Here is a 27,142-nt window from a genome sequence, read left to right on the forward strand (position 1 = left end):
TTCCGATCAACTAAACTGAAATTGACGAGTTCTGGCTTGAATTTTTAGTAAAAGTCGAAATATTTTTTTGGATAGACATTATAAAAGGAAAGGGTGGAATTAATTCCTCGTTAAGGGCTCAACGCAATATTGCAATGGACGTACTCGGTGACATTAGTATTCTGTGCACAGTATATTAAGCGATCGTCCATTAGAGGCATATCTTGGGAACCAGAATGCAAATAGGAACAGCTAAATTAATTAGTGAACAGAATCCAATCCGTCTAAGACAAGGCATTAAGACTATTCAGTGGGCTGTCTGTAAGCTTAGTAAGCCTGTATTGATACGTGAGATTCTTTTGATAATTGTGTTTGATTCTGTTTGAGTCTGTTTGCTGTAAGTAACAGACTGTAAATGTCCCAATGGTGAACTACTTTGCTTTAAAGAGATGGTTAAGGTATTACCTTATTTACCAACATTTTTTTTGCTATCTGATCCTACAGATGAGATACTTGTAAAAAACAACTCTAAAAAATCCTGCTGAGTTTCTTTTGCCTGTTCTGATGTTATTGTCGAACCAGTGGTAAGTATTTGACTATCAATAAGCAGATGTAGCACTTCTATATTGAATAAAGATTTGACTCTGACTTGGTCGAAACATTTTTTAAATTGTGGCATGTTAGTAAGAATAGCATGTCAAAAATATTCTCGGAGACTGGATAAAAAAATTATTTAAAATTGGAAACATATAGAAAATATTTTTACAATTTTAAACAGTTTTAAAATTAAACAATAAATTTTCACGAAAACATTTACATTAGTAAATGTTATCCTGAGGGAATTAAGGCCACGGCGGCCGATTTCAAGTACGAGCCAATTGTGCATGAGATATATAACTGCAGAACAACCTCTCAATTTCCTCAGTATTGTAATCCGATAGGACAGTAATCCAACGCGACCGATAGATCCAGAGATAGAACGATTGCGAGAACATGCTTTTTCAAAAAAAGAATGATACATTCAAAATTAATAACTTTTTTTATATTCGTTCTTAAAAAGTTTTACTGGGCAGATTGGGGGTTTGAAATTAGAACTTCATCATCAACTGAAGCTACTCGACCAATATGGCGGTGATTTAATCAGATAGTCCACTAATGTCCAATGGCGTTGTCATGTTAATCCAACTGTTATCATTGTGTTTATCTAATAAGGCCAATATTATAGATATCTTTCTATCATAAGTGTTCGACAAATTTTATGTATGTAGTATTATTACTATTTCCCTCATGTTGTACCAAATATAACGGATTGTGACCTGAATTGATCATTTCACTGTTAATGCATGTGCAGAAGTTTATACTAACAGTCTGTATAAGTCGCATGGAAAAAAGAGTAACTACTGATTTTCTTGCCGGTTCTTCTCGGTAGAATCTACTTTCCGAACCGGTGGTAGCTTCAGTTAATTGTAAAATGACGATTCAAAAGTGCTTGCACAAGCCTACTTGAATAAAGTTTATTTTGATTTTATTTGATTTGATGGCTGGAACTTTTCTTCTTGTGAGGGCTGTGGTATAAACACATGTGATTTTGCGTCGCCGAATACAAGAAAAATACATATATGTACTCGACATGAAAATTCAGTTTTGTTTGTTTAAATTTGAACCAGGAATCTTATGTAAAGATTTCCTTGTTCTGTACTTTGCAATCTTGGCTTACGTCTTTGCTTAATAATACAGTTATATGATAATGGCGTGGGGATATTTAGAAATTATAATGTTGCGATAGAAATTGTTAAGTTTATCTAGATTTGCACCATAACGAAGGCTCAGGTCGGCAAATGGCCTAACGGTGCCAAACTCGTCCGACTTCGCTGTAGCAGATACAATCATGGAAATGTAGGCAGATTATAAGGCTTGTTATATATTAGGTGCTATGCTTTGCTTTGCTAAAACTAAATTTAAAATTATTAATTTAAGTTTTCAATGAATATAAAACTATCCACTCAAGAAAATTTAAAGACTCTATTTTTAATGCAAGCCATTAATTTTGATATATAAAAACTTATTATTATCAAAGTTCTTAAGAAATTTAATATTGTAGTCTATTATTAAATTACTTAGAATATCGTAAATAATAATTAAAACTTATTTTATAATATTTGATTAGTCATATTTCTATAGCACTTACTTGCTGCTATTTTACAAAGTTACCTCAACCATTCGTGACCGTTTCATCACGAACATTTCTTAAGAACATAAAACGGCTTACCTGTTTAAATGTATGGAGTATTAATAATGCTCCTTTTACATTATTATGTAAACACGTATTGACTACTTCGGTAGTCTAGAAGTTTCTACAGCATATCACGGGAACCTAGGTTACTTTGTCGGAGTCGATCATGTTATGTATGGTCTTTCTATCTACTTATTTTATAGCAACTTAAGTGTGCTAATAAGTAATCACATTAAAGACCAACTCTAATATAACATCAAACTATATATAATATGAACTGAGATGGCCCAGTGGTTAGAAAGCGTGCATCTTAACCGATGATTTCGGATTCAAACCCAGGAAAGGAACCCACCAAAGGAAAACATCGTGAAGAAACCTGCATGTGTCTAATTTCGTCGAAATTCTGCCACCTGTGCATTTCAGCAACCCGCATTGGAACAGCTTGGTGGAATATGTTTCAAACCCTCTCCTTAATGCCTTATGCCCAGCAGTGGGAAATTTACAGGCTGTTACTTTACTTTTACATATAATATTTGTACGATAATATGGATAAGTCTATGTTTTGGTTTCCAATATCCTGTAATCAAAGTTATCAAATTACAATTTTGAATATCAATAATCGTATCTATTTTTTTCTTTTCATTCGTATTTCAAAATTGTCGGTCCATTTTTGGTTAAAATTGGACTGATTGTTTAGAAAAACGATAAAATAAATAACGATTGAATGGTAAGGTTGTTCTGAACTCATAAACACAAATAATATTATTCCTGCTCAGGACAATAGACCTTTGTTCAAGGAAACAAGTTACCAACTGATCCTTTGAACTCTAAACAAAATGTAAGCTTTTAAAATCAAAACAATTCAATGGACCTCGCCTCGTTTTATTCTTTTTATCACTGTTTACTTGAATTTTTGGAACGAGTTTCAGGAACTCCAACCTTTACAAAAACTCCTATTACGTTGAGTCAATTTCATAACGTATACTGTTAACTTATAACTAGAAATATTTTAATTAAATAAAAAATATTTAAGAGCCGAGATGGTTCCTTGGTTAGAACGCGTGCATCTTAACCGATCATTGCGAGTTCAAATCCAGACAAGCACCACTGAATATTCATGTGGGAAACATCGTTAGGAAACCTGCATGTGTCTCAATCGCATTTGAGGAGCGTGCCGGAATATGGTCAAATCATTCTCCTCAAAGGAAGAGGAGGACGTTAGCCCAGCAGTGGGAAATTAACAGGCTGTTGATGAATTAGAAATATTTAAATTTATCGTCTGATCTACATCCGACAATGTTAGTTCCATAAATTCTTGGGCAGTTTGTCGTCTGTCACGGCATTTGTTTCACTGTCACCGTGTACATTTTTTTTCGTCGAGAAAACGTTGGTCATCTCAAGGGGTATTAGCTACGTGTTGTGTTTATATAATTTCGGTAAGCGAACAGTTCAATATTCAGACCGGGTGCATCGTTCGTGATCGCGTCTCATCGTGGACTCGTGTTATTGTTTATTGTGCCGTCGTGATTATAATATATACCTTTACATTTTAATAATCATTTGTCTTCGCTGTTATTACTTTACGTTTTATTAAATAATGGGATATATTATTGTTATAAAATATATCAACACTAGTCGTTGACCGCGGTTTCGCTTTTTAGGCTGTTGATTGTCATGTGTTCGGCAAAAAAATAGATTATGTCCTTTTTTGGAGTTCAAGAGTGTCAGACAGACAGACAGTTACTTTCACGTTTATATATAGATACAGTCATATGTTTTTGACTATAAGGTTCAGGTGACTATCATCACCTATTTTCACAAGCCACCTCTATGGGTCTTATTATGGTTCTATATGAATTATATGCACGATCGTGTTAGATAACTTTCTACAGCACTTCATCTATATTTAAAGCAGTACTACAATGTGTATTTAATTTTTACAAAGACTCTTAACAAGTTCTTTTCATAAAAAAAGGGTCGGCATAAAATTCAACTGGTATTATTTTTTATGAATACTAACGTCATCGTAGCTGAGGGAGGAAATTTATAACTTGATATGACAAAGAATATCGTATCATTAGTAGTTTTTGAGATGCGTTTCCACCTTCAAGCGATCTTACACGCACATAAGTGGTCCATAAATACGCACGTATTGCCGATAAATTTGAATCTACCCTCCGTACGTTCCCCACTCGTTGGGAACCTCACAATAAGTCAAGTCCTAAGCAAAGATGAAGGGCGAGCGTTCCCCTCCGTGGATTATTCTACAATTTTGGTTCAATGCTTATCATAAGTCCGTGTACAGAGTCGCTTGATCCTAAGATATTAATGTTTTGATGCGACGTGAAATGCAAAACGCCGTAAGTGCACAGCGACTCTATATAATATTAAACTAACACTTCTTTGAGTGCTGTGATGAGTAATTTCTTCATCATTTTCAAAATTCACGTCGTCTAGTTTCTCTCTTCATTTATTACTCGAGTCTGAAGGGAAGCGTCTTCTTAATGAATGCTATGAATTTTTAACAAGTTTGCATCATAAACGGTTCTTTTTTTGTATTCGCTGTGAATACAAGCGAAGAGAATATTCCTTAATGCGAACTTCATTGATATTTTTTTTCATCAATTTATAATTAAAATCGTTTTATATGTAAACCAGCTGTGCCTGTGACTTTGAACGCGTTTGAATTTAACAAAAAATAAATAAATATTGTAGCCTAAGTTACTCCTTATTATATCAGTTATCTGCCAGTGAAAGTCCCGCCAAAATCGGTCCAGCCGTTGCAGAGTTTAGCCGGCACAAACAGACAGACAAAAATTGTATAAAATGTTATCTTGGTATATGTACATATGCATTGAGTAAAAAGGGCTATTTTAATATTACAAACAGACATTCCAATTTTATTATATATAAATATAACTAATGCTTAATTATATTTTTTTAATTAAAATTTCTAATGTTTTCGATCTTGCTTTAGACTTCTATGTCTCTGCGATCTTTTACTTACGACCTCTTTCATGACTAATCTCGACCATTCGATGTAATAGTACTGAATAGGACGCCCCCGTTGATTCGAATCAAGGGGATTTTATGGTGCTTTGTCCAATAAAATTCCTGTAGGGGACTCGCTTTTATTGATGAATCTTTTAGGAGAGTAGTTTCGTCAATCAACGTGTTTCTAGTACAATCTTTTTGAGAGCACTTCAATTAAAATTTTCTGATTTGTTTCGTATATCACGAATTTCCCTTCGTAATCAGTGCCTTTCAGTGTGTTTTGTTCACGTAATACTTGTAAAGAGATACTCAGAATGCTTTATCGACACTAAAAGAACAATATAAAACTAATTAAATTTAGACACACAATTTATCAGAAATTTTATTTTGACTGCTACCATAATAAATAAATAAATATGAGACAAAATCACATACATTACTCTGATCCCAATGTAAGTAGCTAAAGCACTTGTGTTATTGAAAATCTGAATTACGGAGGGACCACAAACACCCAGACCCAAGACAATATAGAAAACTAATGATAATCTACATCGATCCCGCCGGGCATCGAACCCGGGACCTTAGAGTGTGGTACCCATGAAAACCACACTGTACACACTCGACCACGGAGGTCGTCATGTCATGTTATTTTGACTGCTACCATACATTCAATACTTATTGTATTCCGTGATCTGATTACTCCAAATCAGAGATGCCTATTTGATTTATTTATATTTTTAAATATTTGTATCAAAAAGTGTCTCTGTGGACTGGAAATTTCAATATGTGTCATGGTTTGAAATTCTTGGAATCGGTCAACAAGGAAACAGTTGAGGTCGCTGTAAAAATAATAAAAGATCGAAGGCATCAGTCAACGTAAAATAATAAATATTGCTTCAACAAAAACCAAATTTGATATCGCTTTTGATTCGCCCTCAATACATCTTCGAAGTGTATTTTAGAGAATTTACAAATCTTTATTCTTCGAAACCTATTCGTCGAGTTGGATTTGAATTTTTAGAAGACGAACTTGGTTAACAACTTCGCTGAATCCTCAGCGAAGTTTGGCAGTCTTTAGACAAGCTTCAGCCAGCTGTGTGTTCTGTCACCGCGAACTCTGAAAACGTTTTAACTTGTTATCACATTTGAATATGAAATCCGTTTATTATGCTGGATAATTTGCACATCTTTGATTGCGTAGTTAAATAACTTTAGAGATCTTTAGAGATAGAGATCAATTTTAGTGGTTCATTTATTCGTAACAAGTTATGTTCGAGAGGTGTTCAATTATCTCGTCTGGGTTACACTCATCATATATTCTACCGTCAAACAGCAAAGTGAACCAGTGGAACTACAGGCACAAGAGACATCTTCAAACCCAATCTTAGTTCTCAAGCTCCTGGCGTATTGTCGTTGTAATAGTTCTTAGTCTTTGTGTCACATGTGTGGTGACAACACTCTACCAGGTGTTCTATTTCCCAGACAACTTAACTATTTGAAAAAAAAAGTTTTCAATATTGTAAGAAAACTTTCGGCTAACTATTCCTATATTTTCAATGAATGCTAATATCAGAAAGCCCTTACTATCTAAGTCTTAGAGATTTTGTATTCTATTCAGATAAAGGATGCAAATGACGATATCTGACACATATTATAAAGTTACTTATCCAAGTATTGAGAAAAACTGACGAAAACAAATCAATGGTATTACTGGTGAAAACATTTATCCAGGTTGTACGCAATCATATCATTTCCTACTAAATAAGCTTAGTCATATTTAAGTCTTAAAAACATGAAAATATTCTTAAATAGAATCTGTATTTAATAATTACTGTTTTCCACGAAAAATAATGAAAATAAATCGTATGTCGTTTTTGTTTAGCATTTATTACACTTGCTTTAGTTCAGGTAAATATTTAAAGCTATCATTAATTTCACTTAACCCAGTGATCTACATTACCGCAGTGTATGCAGACCTCTTCTAATTTACTAGTATCGTATGACAGCTAAACATATATGCGGACCGCTACAGTACTCCTTTTGTTTATGTGATCTTGGTAGCACTGCAACCGGTTCGATTTAGCTGTTTCAATTTAAGATAAATCACTGCAAATGTTCAACTAATTGCTTTTATATTGTTTATTCATTTAATCACTCGGTGGGAAGTATAATCCAAATCTTTGTTATTATAAAACACCTCAATACAAGATCACACAGACGATAAAAAAGCGTGGAGTTAATACTTGTTGGCTTCCAGGCAGGATATATTACAATTATAATTGTATTTCATGACTGTATTTTTAAATGGTTAAAAAGATTATCTATTGAGTTTCTTGTTGGTTCTTCTCGGTAGAATCTACTTTCCGGACCGGTGGAAGCTTCACTTAATTGTTAAATGACAATTCAAAAGTGCTTGTAAAAGACCACTTTAATAAAGTTTATTTTGATTTTGATTTTATACGACGAGATGTATCCAAATGCTCAAAATCTTACCACCAAGTGCATCAGTATGCTCATCAATAATAGTATGTTATTAATAAAAGTGTACATTGTGAAATTAAATTAGCAATATAAAAATAGTAAGAAGCGTAGCAAAGATACTAAAAGCGTGAATAAGATAAATTAAATCATGTTGTTATAGAGAAATGAGAACTTTCCTCGGTGACACTTTTTTAATGATAAAATGTATGAGTTTGAAATTGCTTGCTTAGTTTTATGTACCATATCGCGTATAGTATCGTACATTCTTTTTGGTTGGTCCGTTCGTGTTTTATTGTTGATATTGTTATCTAATTTTAAGGCTAAAAATGCTTCCATTATTTACATTTCTAGAGAGACAAAGTCAATGCTGAGGGTGTGTCGAAAAATTACTGTTACACGCACACTAATAAGTGAGCGTCAAGCGCGTAGCTGTCACTCACACCAATACAATTAATTTGTTTTAATTAATTTGTAGTACAACGCTGTCTAGATATGTAACATAAATAATCCAACTTTGAATATTTGGTCATGGTGAGGAAACTAATACATAATTTCACGAACCCAGTTATTGTTATCAAATTAAATTATTTTGTCGTGCTTATATTATTAAGGTGTGTTTCGAATTGATAATAGAATGATTACGCTTTTCAATGTATGTACGCTTTGCAACGCCTAACAGGGCCAAATATAGCAAAAACAGTAGGTAAGCCTTTAATGGAACCTAGTTCAAGAGCTAGGCTAGAACTGCTTCGTGGTTAGACGTTTTAGTATGTAAATGATTCATGAAGTATCAGATGGGAAGACGTGATTCCGCTTCTATTCTTAGCCTTGTTAGAATACCTTAGTGGATACCCTATCGCGGGATGTAAATAAATTATTTCAATGGAAACAAGGTACGTTCGTTTTATTGCATTATATATTTTAATAGTTTTGATTTCATCTGTTTTGACTAAATAAAGTTATCAATTTAAGAAAGTATATGGTATATATAGATTGGTTTCTAATGTCATGCATTCAATCTTAATAAATCATCATCATCATCATCATCAGACTTTTTGTTCACTGCTGAACAGAGGCCTCTCCAAATGCACGCCATTACTATTCACACCTAGAACCTATTTAAATCTTAATAGAAATATTTCCATCTATATAAACTCTTTAATATACTATATATAACTATATGAAATATTTGGTCTAAAGTGCGCTAAAATCCTAGAATTTTATTTGTGTGATAAGTACACTTCCAAAGTCAACTATTCCGTGTACATTAAACATTCGTTAAGCCTTTTAATGCTCTGGTAAACATAATATTCAAAAAATTTTAGCCAGTATTTTATAAATAGCTGCCGTTGCAGTTCTCGGTAGAGGTTAAGAGTTATCTCCAGATAATCTATACCCAATACTCTCAATAGATAAAAGAAATATAAATCAACGAGATACAAGTCTTGATTTAGATGGAGTTTGATTTTTATAGTTTTCTATGTGTATTGAATATTCATTAGTGGTGATAAATGCAAATTATGTATATGTGTAAATTTGTATTGTTATAAGTTTCGATATTTAAAAAATTAAGCTGTAACAAATAGATGCAACCGAAAAATGTTCGTTTGTGGTAGGGCTTTGTGCAAGCCCGCCTGGGTAGGTACCACCCACTCATCAGATATCTACCGCTAAACAACAGTACGCAGTATTGTTGTGTTCCGGTTTGAAGGGTGAGTGAGCAAGTGTAACTACAGGCACAAGGGACATAGCATCTTATTTCCCAAGGTTGGTGGCGCATTGACGATGTAAGGATTAGTTAATATTTCTTACAGCGTCATAGTCTATGGGTGCCATCACCCCACCATTACGATTTCCACTTACCATCAGGTGGTCCATATGCTCCCCGCTAACCTATTTCATAAAAAAAAAGAAAAAAAAATGTCGAAGTATTAAAAATGTACACAAAAAACGGATACATTTTGAGGGCTGAAAATGATATGCTCCATGAAAATTTATTAAACATGATTTTTTATTACTTTTGACTTCAATATATATAAAACTTAATTTTTAAAAGGGTTAAGTTTGAAAAACTCGTTGTCTGCGAAGTTCCAGAATAAGAGTCCAGCAATATATAATAACCGAATATCTAGAGAAATCTTACGGAAAGTGTACTTGAGAACACAGTCACCCTATCAACGGCACTTACTGCCTGTTTGCATAATTTAACTTACTAAGCGATGCTTAAGTTACACGGACTTGCGACTTATGTGTCTTGACACACACTTAACTACTTTGGAGTGTGCATATGTTAGGACCTCGCGATTGAGACGCAGTCATTAATTCAACTTGTGAACGAGATAATGAAGATAGCATTTGAGATAAAAAAGTGTTATAGTTAAAAATTTAGTTCTGATAATTCTTATAAAGCGTTATGATTACATATTAAAGATCAATTGCTTACACTGTCTGTGTCTATGTATGCATAGATGTTTAAAATTACGCAACGGATTTTGATTCGGTTTATTTTAATAGATAGAGTGATTCGACAGAAAGGTTTGTGTATATAACACATGGACAATATAGTAAAGAAGCTGTTAATTTTATAAGTTTGCGATATGATGTCGTAAATAAACAAACTCTGTAGTATATTTAGTATCAGTATTGCACCCGTGTGAAGCCGGGTGGGTCGCTACTTTGAGATAAAAAAGTGTTAAAGCTCTTAATTTTATTCAGATATTTCCATTGCAAAATGATAAATATAAATTTGTAATATAATTCGATATATATACTCGACTTCGAAGAACAGGCTGTAGACAAAGTTAAACTATTTACAGATAAAACCAAAGCTTCGTTAATATTAAACACACTTGGAAAAATACGACAAAAAGAACCCGGGCCAGCCGTTCTGTTGATTCTTTTATTGTTGCTTAATTAACGTCAACCTTCCCCAAAGGCATTCCAACTTTCATTTGCTTTTCATAAGGTGCCAAAAATGGAAAAGAATGTATGTCAAATGAAAGCGGTCTTTCTTTTTGTATCTGTATTTTTTAACAATATTAAGTTTTAAATACTGGAAAATACTTTAAACTTTGTTCCACCGGTTCGAATTATTTCGAGCAGCAGTTTTATCTGGAAATAAATTGCTTATTTCTTAATGAAAAGCTTTTCCGTAATTTAACGGCTAGTTACAGAAAAAACTACACGAAAGTTTTGTTAAAACCATAAAAAATGATATTAAAAAAAAATCCTTCGCTATTTTATAAAATCGTGTTAATTAATGTATAATGTATAATTAGTAATATACAATTAGAGTGTTCTCAAAGCTATAAACATCTTGTGTATAATCATATGAGCAGTATCGACATAGCACTACACAATAGCTATCATTAAGTCTCATAGATTATCCGACTTAAGGATGTGATCCTGCAGAGCTGCTGATTACTCTAAGTAATTTCGTCAAATGTCGTCATATATCGCAGCTGCACGCTGCAACTCAGTGCTCAAGGAATTCCAATTCAGTCGCGCCCCGGGAAGGGTGTTAAGTGCCGAACATTGCCGTGAGCTATCTTTATGTACCATAAAATGTTGAAACGCTTTTAGTATCTATTGTGGATTTTTGACATCCCTGTTTTTGTTACTTGATAACGGTTAAGTGTTCTCGACGAAGAGGATACTTAAATGTAAAAAAATATATATAATCAAGATTTTATGGTTGTCAGTAGATAAAAAAAACTCTTTTTGGCAATCGTAATACGACCTTATGATTATTATCAACTTTTTGTCTATTCTTAATGTTGGAGACTTACACTTGGTAGAATCAACTCATCAATGCTATCGTGAAGCAGAAATATGGTACAAAATCTGAATCTAAAATCTTATTAGAGGCAGAGATGTTTCCATAGCAATGCTACATTAACGAACTTTTCTTCAATAAATCTTAAGATTTTCTCAGAAACACCTTAACTTAATTTCACTTCATCGGAAGCGCTACGGAATTCACAATTTAGTCTTCACTACTCAAGTTATTTAATTAAATATTATTGTTATTAAATATTATTGCAAGTCTTTGCAAAGATATAATTTTCAAGTATTATTTGTCTCTTCGAAATTGTACAATTTTTCGAGCGTTTTATTTTCAATTAATAAATTCTTCCTCCAAAGCCAGAGCTCTTACGCTGTCGTGTATTTCTCCTATAAGATTTTTCAATTATTTTGTTGGTGTTTCTATTTTGTGAACTACTTAGATCTGTATATTAATAAGAATAACAAAGAAAAGGAAAGCTATCTCGAATTTTTTTCTTCCTAATTCCGAAATGAAGTAAGAAAATGAAAATTATACTAAAGAAAATGTTTTAAGACTAGATTCATTCAGTTTTAAGATACCTTAATAATTTTTATCCTTTCGTTCCCGAGATAAAATTAATGAGCCACAGTTGGCGGTCTTTTTGTTTCAGTTCGAAAATTAGCCTTAATTTGTTTTGGTGAAATGTAGAGTTTTTAAGAGCAAATATTACCATTTCTCGAAATAATGGAATCCTTCTAAGATAAAAGATTAAATGTTGATGACGATTTTATCCATGTTTTATATTGTTTCTGCCAAATAATCCTTTAAATCTCAGGCTCTTAACTATTTTTGTACCCTCGAAATCCTCGGAGACAGGAATTTTAGTAATCCTCAAAAAACATTATTTAATATCGCTTTCAATAGTCTTATTTTTGCATAAATAAATATTGATAGTTAACAGAAATAGCCGAAATGGCCCAGTGGCCCATCGGTTAAGATGAAAGCGTTCTGCTTTCATCTTAACCGATGATTGCAGGTTCAAACCCAATGAATATTCATGTGCTTAATTTGTGTTTATAATTGATCTCGTGCTTTCCAAACCTTCTCAAAAGGAGAGGAGGCCTTAGCCCAGCAGTGTGAAATTTAGAGGCTGTTGTTGTATATTTTATTTCTCAACTGGTAACATTAAATGGTTAACTTATGAATGCAGAAAGCGGTGATGCATCCTCGAAACCCAACAGCATTGTTCAAAAGCACCTTTTTAGCAAACGCATTTATGGCATAAATAACATTAAAAAAAACATATAAATACATGAAAATAAATATGTTTATAAATATAAAGGATTGATCACTCAAAAGCATTTTGCTTGAAGTTGGGCTTCGTTTATCCTACTTAATTATGTACGACTCTAAGGGTTTCTACAGTGCTATTGTTACTCGCATCAACGTCAACCTATTGTAGTCTTTATGCGTTTGATTATAAGATACATATTTATAAGCCGCTCAGATCTGTTCCCTTCGTTCCAAGTTTCGGTTTAAGATATTTTTAAGTTGTCTCCTGTCTTAAGCCATGGTGTTTCTTGACTTAAATAGGCATGTTGTGTGAAGGAGGAAGTACTAAAAAAAAAACGTACGGCTAATTAGTGAGAGAGTCGAGATGGCCCATTGGTTAGAACGCGAGCATCTTACCCGATGATTGCGGGTTCAAACCCAGGTAAGCACCGCTGTTTCATGTGCTTAATTTGTCTTTATAATTCATCTCGTGCTCAGCGGTAAAGTAAAACATCGTGAGGAAACCTGCATGTGACAAATTTCATAGAAATTCTGCCACATGTGTATTCCACCAACCCGCATTGGAACAGCGTGGTGGAATATGTTCCAAACCTTCTCCTCAAAGGGAGAGGAGGCCTTTAGTCCAGCGGTGGGAATTTACAGGCTTTTGTTGTAATTAGTGAGAACCATCGTTGCTTCACTTTATAGCTAATTAATTGTTTTTATTATTCGAATTATTCGCCGATTTGGTATTTCGTGTAATTTGTTATTAATTGCGTAGTTTGGCATTTGATGATCAAATTGGTCACATGCCCAATTCGCACTGCAGTAATAGGAAATAATATTTTTTTACTTAACTTGAATGGAGGTTTTAGTACAGCTGTGGGGTTTTAACAGGTGTTAATGAAGGTTAATGAAAAATAATCTTTATCTAAAACCTAAATTATATTATCATTTTTTTCATCTATTTTTATATATTTTATTATATAATTATGTAGGTACCTATGTAAATTTAAAATTAACCTATTATTCATATTTTGTTTTGCGAACTATTTTTACAATATTTTTGATAATTTTACGCTACTATATTAATAATTTCCGTGTACTAACTGGTAAAAAAATTTACGAGTTTACACATTTTAGTACTATTTAATTATATTGTCCAATAAATTACATAAACAAATAAAATAATAATGATCACCTTTGTTAATAAATGTGTCATTTTATAATTACATTGTATTATATTAGTCACAGATAAGTTTAGTTAAGACGATGTTTCTGATCAACAAACAAAGTAAATCGTGACACAGACCGCGATAGGACACGCGCCCTTACCTTACTGGCAACACCCTATCTTCTCAAACAGATTACATAGACTCGTTACTTACAAAGAGGTCCAAAGAAAAAAAGGTTTTATATTTTTAATTTTCGCGTAGGTTGAAAGTGTGCGTATAATTTAATAACGATGTTATTTATATTGTAATTAATATAAGGCACCAATTAAAATACTAATTAATTACGTCGTTTGTCACTCGTATAGGTAAACATTATATTGACATTTAAATATATATCGTTCGATAATATCTGTGTATATTGCTAATTAAAACCACCGTCGTGTCTGGATGTTATCGTTGCGATCGTAAATACGCTGATTCTCGATAGTGACCATGTATAGTATGTCAATTGGAACGGCAATGATATATAACGTTGATACATTAGAATATATACTAATATTATAAATACGTAAGTATCTGTTTGTCTGTGTATTTGATGAAAATTGTTTTTAAGCAAACTGAAATTCTGTTTTATGCCTAAATGTGCCATTAACAAGTTTTGACATATCATTCAACCAAGCTGGAACTAAAAACTTTTTTTACTTGATGGTAGGGCTTTGTGCAAGTCCGCCTGGGTAGGTACCACCCACTCATCAGTTATTTTACCGCCAAATAACAGTACTCAGTATTGTTGTGTTCCGGTATGAATGGTAAGTGAGCCAGGGTAACTACAAGCACAAGGGACATAACATATTAGTTCCCAAGGTTGGTGTCGCATTGACGATGTAAGGAATAGTTAATATTTCTTACAGCGTCATTGTCTATAGGTGATGGTGACTTAAAGATAGTTTTGACATATCACTCAAACAAGCTCGAAATCTAAGGACATGAGCTACTTTTTATGTCTAAAACATGACGAATACGAAAAACTCTAGTGAAACCTAAGGGACAATAAGTGGAAAATTTATCATTTACCTATTATTTATTTGTGTTTCGAAATTATTAACAGTCTACACTTAAAGCGGGTGATACCTTGGGCGCGTTTGAATTTAACAAATAAAAAAAATACTATTGTAGCCTGTGTTACTCCTTATTATATCACATATCTGCCAGTGAAAGTCCCGTCAAAATCGGTCCAGAGATTATCCGGAACAAACAGACAGACAGACGAAAATTGTAAAAAAGGTTGTTTTGGTATATGTACCGTGTATACATACATATTCATTGATTAATAAAGGGCTATTTTAATATTACAAACAGACACTCAAATTATATGTATAGATAAGTATATATAGAGATAGAAATAGCTTTCAATGAAGAACTGGAACGTATATCTATCTCTTTCTAATAAGTTTTCTTTATTGTTGATATTTGAAGTATTTCAATATAGACTTAGAGTATAGACTGTATATTATACAAAGAGAAACAAGATGGCGCCACAGTCGCAATAACATTTCCGTACACATATGCGGACTGCATCTATTATTTATAAATATAGTCTAATCGTACCGACATGTCGCTTGCTAAAACATGGCCATGCTGAGATCGTTTATACGATTACGATTGGTACAGTTAAAGCAATATAATAATATATTGAATTTCTGTATAATTTATTTTGGTTTCCACAATCCATAGTAACCTATACTAATATTGTAATAGCGTAATTAACTCTGTCTGCCTTCCATTCTTTAACAGGCAAACGTTAGTGGTTTAGAACTTTAAATTGAATTTTGTGAATTTGACAATCAGTCCTTACTAATATTATTAACTAGCCCAGGCTTCTATGTATATGACCAAATCACATTAAATCATTACAATATATGTTATTCTGATGTATAAACATTTATATTAACCGAGCTATCAAAACTTTAGTCTAGCAAGTCGGAAAAAAATATCTCATAAAAAATAATTATTTGCAGGCGCTGGCTAAACAGTTGCTTAAAATTAAAAACAATGTATGGCTACCTGGTTCGTCTTAATTATTTCCACAAAAAAGTCCGCGATATTCTATCTCTATCTTCTATATACTAATACGCGAGCGATGCCGCGGGCGGTCGCTAGTATAATATAAAGGAGAATGATTAAACAGTTGCGGGCCATATACTGGATTGTAATTTATGTGATGTAAGCAAAACTTATTCAAAAATGTTTCAAGCCTGTGTCCGGTTATATATGTTAGAGAAACGTTGCCCTAATTACACGAAACATTGTTATTTATGGGGCCAACTACATTGTTATTTATGGGGATAATTGCAATAAATTAAAATGTACCCCCAACTTTATAGTGCAAATATTTTCTTTGATGATTCTGAAGTAGAGCTTTAGATGTTATGAAATATTATGAGGGAATAAAATAATTATGTATACAGCCTATGATGCCTTAATGCCCACAGATGGGCTAAGGTTTGTCTTTTGAGAAGAAAATTTTTCTCTTTATTTTGTTGTGGGACCTTATGCAAGAAGGTTTGGATAGGTACCACCCACTCATCAGATATTCTACTGTTAAACAACAATACTATTCCAGTTTGAACTTCTAGTGAGCCTTTATATATAATGTAATGGCATAAGGAATAAACATAAGTTTTTGGCTCCAAGGTTTGCGCATTGGCTAATAAGTGCGTTGGTGAGCACTTACCATCAGATGACTTTATTAAAATAACGTTACTTCATTGCAAGTTTGTCGTTGTTCATCCAACGCATGCAAATTTCGCTAATTATATATGTAGAAGTTAAAATGTGAAGCAAACAATTTTACTGTTGTTTTCACGCTTGATCTGATTTTCATCTACTCATCAATGAATGCTTCCCAATTGACATCTAAACCTCTTATTTTCCTTATATTTTATTTAGGTTAAAATATCAAGTGGTTAATAATATATATTAGTCATATACAAGGATACAGAAAGTATATTATTCGATGCAAAGTTTGATAACTATAAAAAAAGATTTTCATGTTCGATTAATAATACTTTGATTTATATCAAATGTACCTTATTAAATATCTAGATTTAAATATTTTTAAAACGTGTATGTATGTATGCCAAATTTTGTATTCGTTGTTTTTTTTGAAAAAAAAATGTTAAAATTACACAGTTGGTTCTCATAACCAGAAGTCACTTTGTGACATTTTAGAATTAATTAAATCTTATCACAATAAATAAATGATTGTTATGTACCTTATCGAACCTTTTAAAGGAAATTGTTCAATAACTGTGCATAAGTTAGTAAATTTAATTGTCTCATATTGTATCAGATATTCCTTATTCTCTCAATGATTAAATTAATGTTATTAATTAATTTGTTTCAGGTGTCTATATCCAGTCCATATCTGCACTATAAATAATTAATGTAAGTTATTTCTCATTATATAATATGTGGTGTGTCTTGGAAGCCGGTCAAACCTGACGAGGGTCAATAACCTCTCGATTACGTCGGAGATAATTTTCTTTGATGTTTTATTTATCGGATTATAAGATAGAAAACTGTGAGTGTATCTGGGTTCGCACACACATTTTTGCACAATACTATTTTACAATTTCTTAATATGCTGAAGCTATGCGAAACAAAAATTTATCCAAAATTCGTAAAATCCATAACACTTAGAACGCAGGACAATGAACTTAAAGATGTAACAGTTAATAACATATAACTATATTAGAAATTTGGCAACTCTTTTCTTTATCGCACTGCTATAAAATGGAACTCTTTACCAGCACACGTGTTCCCCTCCTCTTATAACCTGGGTGCCTTCAAACGAGGCGTGAAGAGGCATCTTGCGGGCCGGCATGGCGAGGGTGACTAGTGCAGCTCATCCTTGCTTTGCGTACTAGTCGTCTTCGCGTTTGGATTCCATTTCCACATACCATCAGGTGGAGTGGAGTCATATGCCTAACCGGATATTATATAAAATCAGTAATATCATAGCTAGAGTATATTTTCCAGTTACATATAAGCATTTCAATTCATGATGATAATATTAATTTCAATGTAAAAACGTCCAATCAGCGAATAGTATTAATTTCTGACATCACCAGTACTCCATACCGTCACGGACGCAGTCCATATAGTATAACCCGGTCACTTAGAATACAATAGCATTGTTTGTGGACTTAGCTCTTATGAAATACACTTTAATATACCGAGCGGAATGAATGAATGAGTCTATTGATGCGATAAATAGTTAAATTTACCCAACCATGAATGGTGTACTTAAGGACTGTGTTACCCTTTGCCTTATGTGTTGTATATATCATTTATATCACACTGAAAATATTTACGTATGTATATATATGTCTAGCTTCCTCCTTACGATGATAATTATGATTTAACTTTTTTTTTATGTCCCTTGTGCCTGTAGTTACACTGGCTCACTCACTCTTCAAACCGGAACACAACAATACTGAGTACTGTTATTTGGCGGTAGAATAACTGATGAGTGGGTGGTACCTACCCAGACGGGCTTGCACAGTTTAATCCTTTTAAATAGTCCAACCTAACCCATATCATTACAAATTGACTTAAATTGGCGTTCAAAAGAATTATAACAAAAGGTCATTGTCATCTTATTTGTGGAAGATATATATTTAACTGATTTTTAAGTACTTATTTGAGATTTATAAATCTTTTATATAATTATGGCATCTGTTATCATTGATTCAATTTTATTTCTAATATATCATAATTCTATAGCATTTTTTTAATTTTATTGTACTCGAATACAATCAGTATTACAGAAAAGGTCGAACTTTAAACCTAAAACCTTCCCAACCAATTAACTTTAGAAGTCCAGATACTAAACATTACGATACAATAGCTCGCCTTTCCTTTGTATAGAATTTATTTCAAATGTAAAAAGAGTTGTCAAAATACTTCTTTTGCAGAGTTGAATAAATGTGAAAATGATTTTCTTTTATTTAATTATAACACAAAACGTGAATAATTTTATATCTTTCACGGTTATTTAGTGTACATAGTTTTTGTTTTCGTTGAATAAATATACATAGGTATATGCGGATATCAAAACTCAAAATATACTTTATTCGAGTAGGCCTTTACAAGCACTTTTGAATCGTCATTTAACAACTATTTTAACTGAAGCTATCACCGGTTCGGAAAGTAGGTTCTACCGAGAAGAACCGACCAAAACTCTGTAGTTCTAGTTAACTCTTTTTCAGCATTTAAAAAATATAAATATGTGTAGTTATTATTTGTCTATGTATGTATGTATATAAGGGATAAGTTGTTATTCATTTGGCGGATTATTAATCTTTAATATTCTACATTTCCTTTTAGGATCCTATATTAATAAAGTATATTTATTATTATAAAAGCAGAGCGTTATGTATTTAAATATATACACTTTATATTTATTATTAAAAGTAGTTTAAACTAAAAGAGAAACGTCGACGCAATCTTAGAAAACTTACAAAGCCAAAACTACTAACATCCACAGTTGATGGTTACGAGTTCGATGCGCATGTTCATTTTATACGTTCGAGAAGTAACGCTTTCACCACCAAGATATCGTTAAGCGTTTTATATACTTACACCATAAGCCCTAACGTTTCCTCTTGAGTGCACTCTATTACTTTCAATGCACTGTTCAATGGAAGCGCTACAAAGTTCTAAGAAAAATCGGTCATGGGTGAAAAAACAAACCGAAAATTTCAAACAATCATACGAAAATTAACTCTAATCCAAAGTTTTAAGGTTGAATTTTGTATAGTAACACAAAACCCTCCAAATTCCACAGGTCAAGAAGACCTATGATAGAATTTATAAGGAATTTCCTAATTTCTCCAAAAACTAACATAGCGGTCACGTTTGTGTAAGGGTTGGATCGACATGTGGTTTCCAAAGGGTTGGAAGTGCCCTATATCGGGTGACCATTCGCTTACAACAGCTGTCGTTAGTTATAACTGGCATTTTATTTGATGTATTGAAACGATTTTGATTGAAAATAACATCGCATATACAGAATTGTAAAATTTGTAGTGTTAACTGGATAAATCGGGTGTCAGTTTTTTTTTATTCACGCTTCAATAAATGGCTATGAAATTATTTACAAAAATAGGTATGTTGATATTTTCTTAAGGATTATTTTTTATAAAGCCGCTATGATCTACTTTTTAGTAGATCTGAAATTTAACAATGATATATTACATTAATTGCGGATAGGCATTGATGAATTTAGTATACAATTTTTGAAGGTAAACATAATGATGGATTCTAACTTCAAAGATTCGGTAACAACCAAACCGTATTTGAAAAGCGTGGTGGAATTCTCTCCAAACCTTCTCTTCTCAAAGGGAAAGGTAGCTCATCATTGGAACACGTACAGGCTATATATATACGTAACGTTTATTATCATTGGTTTAAACATATCTTTTGCTTTGACGTATTATATTGACCTTAATACTCGACACCGACTCCAAATATAACAATAATTATAACTACATTATATAATCGTAAATCGACTTTTAAGTAGTCTAATATTTTTCATTTCATTTTACTTAGAAGGACTCTAAAAATATGTTGAATATGCAATTATTTTTATTACTTTTTCATGCATATTCATTTGTTTTAAAATCGTGTTTTGTTTGAAGTCGGTTTTTCTTTTTGTTAAAATTTTTATTTATTTTTTGATTTTAAGTGAAGCTGATGTTGACTAACTAATTTTTTTTAATATGGATAGATTAAGCGTTCCGTTTATATGAGTCACAAACTACTTCAAGGACAATTTTAAAGGAAACTTGCGAATAAAGCAAAAATAGACTTTCGAAAATGCGGATTTAATACGTCAATGCGGCGTAAATTAAAAGGATCCCGCGAAAGAGCTGTAATCGACCTCAGCAAAAAAACTTTGAAAAAGACCAACTATATTTCGTACATCATATGACATCACATCACATACACAAAATTTGATTAAAGATAGTAAGAAATTCTGCCCCATATCGCACCCTAACTGTGAGCCGTATAGGAGTTCCATCACTACATAGTATAAAACAAAGTCGCGTTTTTCTGTCCCTATATCTTTAAATCTACGCAACGGATTTTGATGCGGTTTTTTTAAAAGATAGTGTGATTCAGGGAGAAGGTTTGTGTATATAATACATGAACAATATAGTAAAGAAACACTGATAATTTTAGAAGTTTGCGATGTGATGTAAATAAACAAATTCTGTGGTATATTTAGTATCAGCATTGCACCCGTGCGAAGCCGGGGTGGGTAGCTAGTTGATTATAATATTCGACTATGATAATTACGTAAACATAACCACATTACGGAAGGTGACTCAAATATCCAAATAACCTATAAATAAAAGATTCGACTGAGTATCGCTAACGTGCTCCTCAGAATTGTTCCGTTCCCTTCCGTTCCGTTACTTTGTCATAGATCCTGTGCTCAGAACCTTACCAAACTTTCACCAAATTACCCTTGAAGTATATATTTTATAATAAAAAAAGAATTATCAAAATTAGTTAACGTGATTTTCAGTTATTCACCTATTTGTCGCGCATATACATAATGCAAATTTAAGACTTATGTCGTTTTCATACAAAAAACACATTGAATATATAGCAATATAACTATCATTATATACTTTGCACTTATGATAACAAAACAAAACATTTAACTTGTTATCAGATTACAAACATAATTTGAAATTTCAATTGTAATATTACCATGACAAAGATATAAGGAGAGTTCTTATTCAAGCGTCAGAAGTTGATTTGACCTTGAAGGGTCAATAAACGGTAATTGAGCATCGGCTCCATCGGGTGTTAGCTAGTTTCTCTAATATGAGACAACATCACATACATTACTCTGATATCAATGTAAGTAGCTAAAGCACTTGCGTTGTGGAAAATCAGAAGTATAAAAAACTTAATCTACATCGACTCGGCCGGGAATCGAACCCGGGACCTCGGAGTGGCGTACCCATGAAAACCGGTGTACACACCACTCGACCAGGGAGGCCGTCAAATGTCCCATTACAATGCATTCATATGATATTGGCACTTCATCTCATCTCACTCTAGTCTACCTTTTCTTAAGCCATTTTTAAATAGACGAACAAATTCGCTAATAATAATTATCTCATTTTACCAACGCGTAACTTTTTGTGCTAAGATGGTACCTTCCTTGTGTCAAAAAGCGTAAAGTTAATACCTGTTGACTCCCAAGCGGGTATATTAATTTCAATAATTGTATTTAACTAACATGACTTTGTATTTTTTAAATGTTAAAAAAGAGTAACTTCTGAGTTTCTTTCCGGTTCTTCTCGGTAGAATCTACATTCCGAACCGGCGGAAGCTTCTAATTGTAAAATGACGATTCAAAAGTGCTTGTAAAAGCCTACTTGACTAAAGTTTATTTTGATTGATTTTTGGCCTAAAACATATTAAAAAATGTGACAGCGTAATTAGAAACATATGTATTTAGTAGCATTATTATAACAGTTCGCCCCTATCACATAATTACTAATAGGGGTTATGCATATGTCACATCTATATATAATCTTCTGTGCTCCGATATAAACGCCTTAATCCCTTTTGACAAATTAGGTGTTTATAAGATTCGAAATATTACGAGCATTTGTGACGTCATTGATATAACATTCTGCTATAGTCTATTCTCCATGTTTGTATTCCAACTTACAATCTATATTAATATAATAAATGTGTTAGTAACTCTGTATGTCTGTCGCTTTTTCACGACCAAACCAAAGCACCGAATTTGATGAAATTTTATATGAAGCAAACTTGGTGGTACGGCTTTACCACCTTGTACGGCTTGTACCACCAACTCATCAGTTATTCTACCGCCAAATAACAATACTCAGTATTGTTGTGTTCCGGTTTGAAGGGTGAGTGAGCCAGTGTAACTACAGGCACAAGGGACACAACATCTTAGTTCCCAAGGTTGGTGGCACATAGACGATGAGGGTGATGGTGACCACTTTCCTTAAGGTGGCCCATCTGCTAGTCCGCCAACCTATAACATAAAAAAAAATTTAAACTCCAAGGAAGAACATAGGTTACTTTTTTGCTTAACACATGGCAACCAATCAAACGCGAGCGAAACCGCGGGCAACAACTAGTAATTTATATTTGAATTTTATTTTAATTATTTATCAATCATCACGTGTCATCATATTCTATAAGCTATAATATTGAACCATAAATTATTAATTCATCAACGCTGTTCGTAACAGTTTGTAATCAAATTTAGTATATCAACAAACTAGTTATACATATATTAAACATAATGGATAAATCTATAATATAATCTATATATTCTTAAAAGGTTTTTAGGTAGATGATAAATCTCTAGACCAGCAGCAATTTACTCAAAATATAATTTATGCTACTCAAATCAAATCAAATCAAATTTATTTAGTCAACAAAGAAGACCGTTTATTTATAACGTGAAACTCTTTTCGCTAATATAGTATAAATACCCCCTCGACAAACCCCTTCCCACCTATTATAAGAAAAAATAAGAATAATTAATAATTATTACGTAAGAAAACAGTCAATACACATTTGGTTAATTTTAATATTTACTATTCTAAGTAACAATATTCTGAAATATTTATGTGTTACTTCTCGGCAATGACACGGTTTCCTGTTTTCGCTTTTTCAAATTATTTTAAGGTTGTGTTTGTTTTTGTTCTTACGTCAGAACTATAGAAAATCCTTCCCACCCCCTTGTAAAAAAACATAAAAATGATCAACCCCCTCCGCGTCTAAATCGTCGTACGTAAAATGAATTACCCGTTATTGATTGCCAAATTGATCACTAGTGATATATTTAAAAATCAAAATGACATTACTATATAAAAAAGCGAGTCAACATATATGCTAGTAAAATGCATATGAAATGCCATCAATTTAGCGTTTAAATTGAGATGATCCTGAATTTTTACCACTCATATTTCTGCTAGGTCAAGAGCTCTCTACTAAAACGCGATCTCAATTTAATATTTCCGCTGGCTTCCCGCTGATAACTAAAGGTTTTTTTAACACGAATATAGTATTCATTCATTTGCATTTCATTGGTAAATTGTCCGTAAGTACTAATCATCGGAATCCTTTAACCAATCGGTAAACTCATTAATTTTGAAGATATCAAGCTAAGTTGCATTTATTAATTTGCTTAATCATAACATTTACATAGCCATATTAATATTATAAATCTCTGGCTCTCTAATGTTGTCTTAAATTTTCGCGATTATTACACATTTGAATAAAACTAGTTAAAACGGATTTGAATCGCGTATATTAATTATTACAAATAGACAAATGCCACCTTAGTCTAGCCGTGACCACGAACGCTGTAAAGTGCTCGAAACGTCGGGATGTCAAAAATAATTAATATACGCGATTCAAATCCGTTATAACTAGTTTTATTTAAACTCTGGCTGTCTTTCACTCTTTCATGATTAAATCGCTGAACCGATTTTGATGAAGCAAACTTGAATTTCAAGAAAAGACATAGGCTACTTTTTGACCAAACACATGACAACCCTAAAATGCAAGTGAAACTGCGAGCGACTACTAGTATAATATAAAGGTTCAGTCAAAGGCGTAAACAACAGTCGCCAATGTCGTTCAGGGTGCAAAAAAATGCTTCATTTCTTAAAGAAGAAAATCAGAGGCTAAATTATGAAGTTAAATTAAAAATAAAATACCACTAACCGAGAACAAAATAGTAAATTTTTGTTAAATTTTGTAATTCCTTACAACTTCAATAAGCTATATAAAAATTCATAAAGTAATGCCGTAGTTAGCAAAGTTCATCTTTCTAAAGCAAATCTTTGGACATATATAAGACCAAGATAAGATTATCGATTAGCCTACAAACAAAGACGAATTCCTACAAATATCTTAATTTAAGCCTTGCCTATAATTCCACGAATTTACGATTACGAAACAATTCCGATTCTAATCCGATCGAACTGTTACTGGATAGTTGTGTTAGCGGAATTGGAAAACAGCTATATCTATATATACTTGGTGGTAGGGCTTTGTGCATAACTGGGTCTGGGTAGATACCATCCACTCATCAGATACAGCGAAATTGCAGTACTCAATTTTGTTTGTTTTAGTGTGAGGCAGTGTGTATGCTCACTGGCTCAATAACTCTTCAAGGTAAATAAAATTTTAGTTATTTAAGATGTGCTAAACGAGTGTTAGATATTTCGATTTTAAAACTGAGAAACAACGGCAACAACCTGTAGATTTCGGACTGTTGGGCAAAGGCCTCATCTACTTTTGAGGAGTAGGTTTGGAACATATTCCACGAGCACGAGATGAATTATAAACACAAATTAAGCAGCATAAATATTGGTTTGAAATCGCAATTATCGATTAAGATGCCCGAGTTCTAACCACTGGGCCATCTCGTCTTTTAACTTTGAGCGCAACGTAAATAAGTAAATAAATAATATAAATATGAGACAACATCACATACATTACTCTGATCCCAATGTAAGTAGTTAAAGCACCTGTGTTATGGAAAATGAAAAGTAACGACGGTACCACAAACACCCAGACACAAGACAACATAGAAAACTAATGATAATCTACTTTTACTCTGCTGTGAATTGAACCCGGGACCTTGGAATGACATACCCATTAAAACCGATGTACACACCACTCGACCACGGAGGTTGTCAAATATGATGTTGGATGAAACGTTTATGATGCAAAATGCTTGTTTCTTTTTAATTTAATTCGATATACGTACTTGTATCAGAACTGTGATAATGATCATCTTTCCATGTAATAATTTACGCAACATACGCTGCGTAGGCAACGTGTATAATTTGCATTCGGCCCCCGTCAGCGAGTCGTTGTGATAAATCGTAGCGACACGCCGCGCCGCCCCGACTTCTTCCGTCCCGTCTGGCGTGCCAGTTCCGGGGGCTACACGTTTATTTCTGTCTGCTTATCGACATGAAAAAAAAATGTTTAAGCGTTTCCTTCATCACCTATTTCAATGTCTAGATTAGAATCCAAATACGTTATTATAAAATTAGATTTTTACTTGGTGGTAGGGATTTGTGCAAGCTCGTTTGGATCGTACCAGCCACTCATCAGATATTTCATCGCCAAACAGTAGATGGTGAGGGAGTGTCACAGGCAAGAACTTACCATCAGATGGCACATTTGCTCGTCAGCCTGCCGTCATAAAAAATGTCTTTAGACATTATAATATTAACTATTGACACATATATGCACCAATTCTGGTCAATGGCCAACAGAGTTTTATCCGACACATGTATTTTTCGTCACCATCGAACGTGCCACACGACCCCAATACAACACAAACAAAAATATTTACCAATTGTATCACACTAAAAATACCTTACAACTAATGCCCGTGACTTCCCATTGCCGCCTACCATCAGGCAATCAGATTCGTTACCAAAACGTATTGACCCCTGACCAATAACAAAATCAGATTGAATAGAAATATTAGCTTTACGTAAATTATTTGATTCGTGTGTACAAACATCAGAGTGATTTTTAATGCTGCACGCTAAAAGCTTTCCGAAAACCTACTAAAGTACACCTAACAACTAACAAACAAGCCGTGCACCTGTAGGCCTTACTGCGCTCGTTTTTAAGGCTATTTTCCCATGAATATTGAATTTACACTCGGCTCGGATAAGTATATACACGGTCCGATGCACGACAGAACCAAATGGAATTTTAACAGGCAATCAAACGCAAGGCCGTACGTTATCATCGGAATCGTGGCGATCGCGTGACATACACGTAATCCACGATGAAATAATTATACCTCGGACAATGGAGGTCACGGGTCTACAAGTTAAACGTAATTCGAACCAATCGCAGCCGAATGGGACATAAATAAACAACTTTGTCACGAAATTGACGAAATACCATTGGTAAAAATCATTTTGGAAGATATCTAATTTTTGGATGATGGCGAATGTTCTCAGACTTGGTGGTAGGGCTTTGTGTGCAAGCCCATCCGAGTAGGTACAACCCACTTATCAGATATTCTACCGCCAAATAACAGTAGTTAGGATTGTTGTGTTCTAGTTTGAAGGGTGAGTGACCCAGTGTAACTACAGGTGCAAGGGACATATCATTATAGTTCCCAAG

The 27,142-nt window shown here is 33.2% G+C and overlaps 1 protein-coding gene across 3 annotated transcripts in view; it reads left to right on the forward strand.

Annotated features, from left to right (window-relative positions):
• LOC124537788 overlaps positions 1-27,142 on the forward strand; it is a 203,070-nt gene that overhangs the window by 34,543 nt on the left and 141,385 nt on the right. For 2 of the 3 annotated variants that reach the window (XM_047114690.1, XM_047114689.1), the window contains one exon: positions 17,307-17,347. The exons of the other annotated variant lie outside the window; for it this stretch is intronic. The gene's annotated coding sequence lies outside the window, so the exon portion shown is untranslated. The remainder of the gene's footprint in view (positions 1-17,306; positions 17,348-27,142) is intronic. 3 annotated transcript variants of the gene reach the window in all.

The sequence above is a fragment of the Vanessa cardui genome, chromosome 19 (genome assembly GCF_905220365.1).
Source record: "Vanessa cardui chromosome 19, ilVanCard2.1, whole genome shotgun sequence".
NCBI classification, from domain to species: Eukaryota; Metazoa; Arthropoda; class Insecta; order Lepidoptera; family Nymphalidae; genus Vanessa; species Vanessa cardui.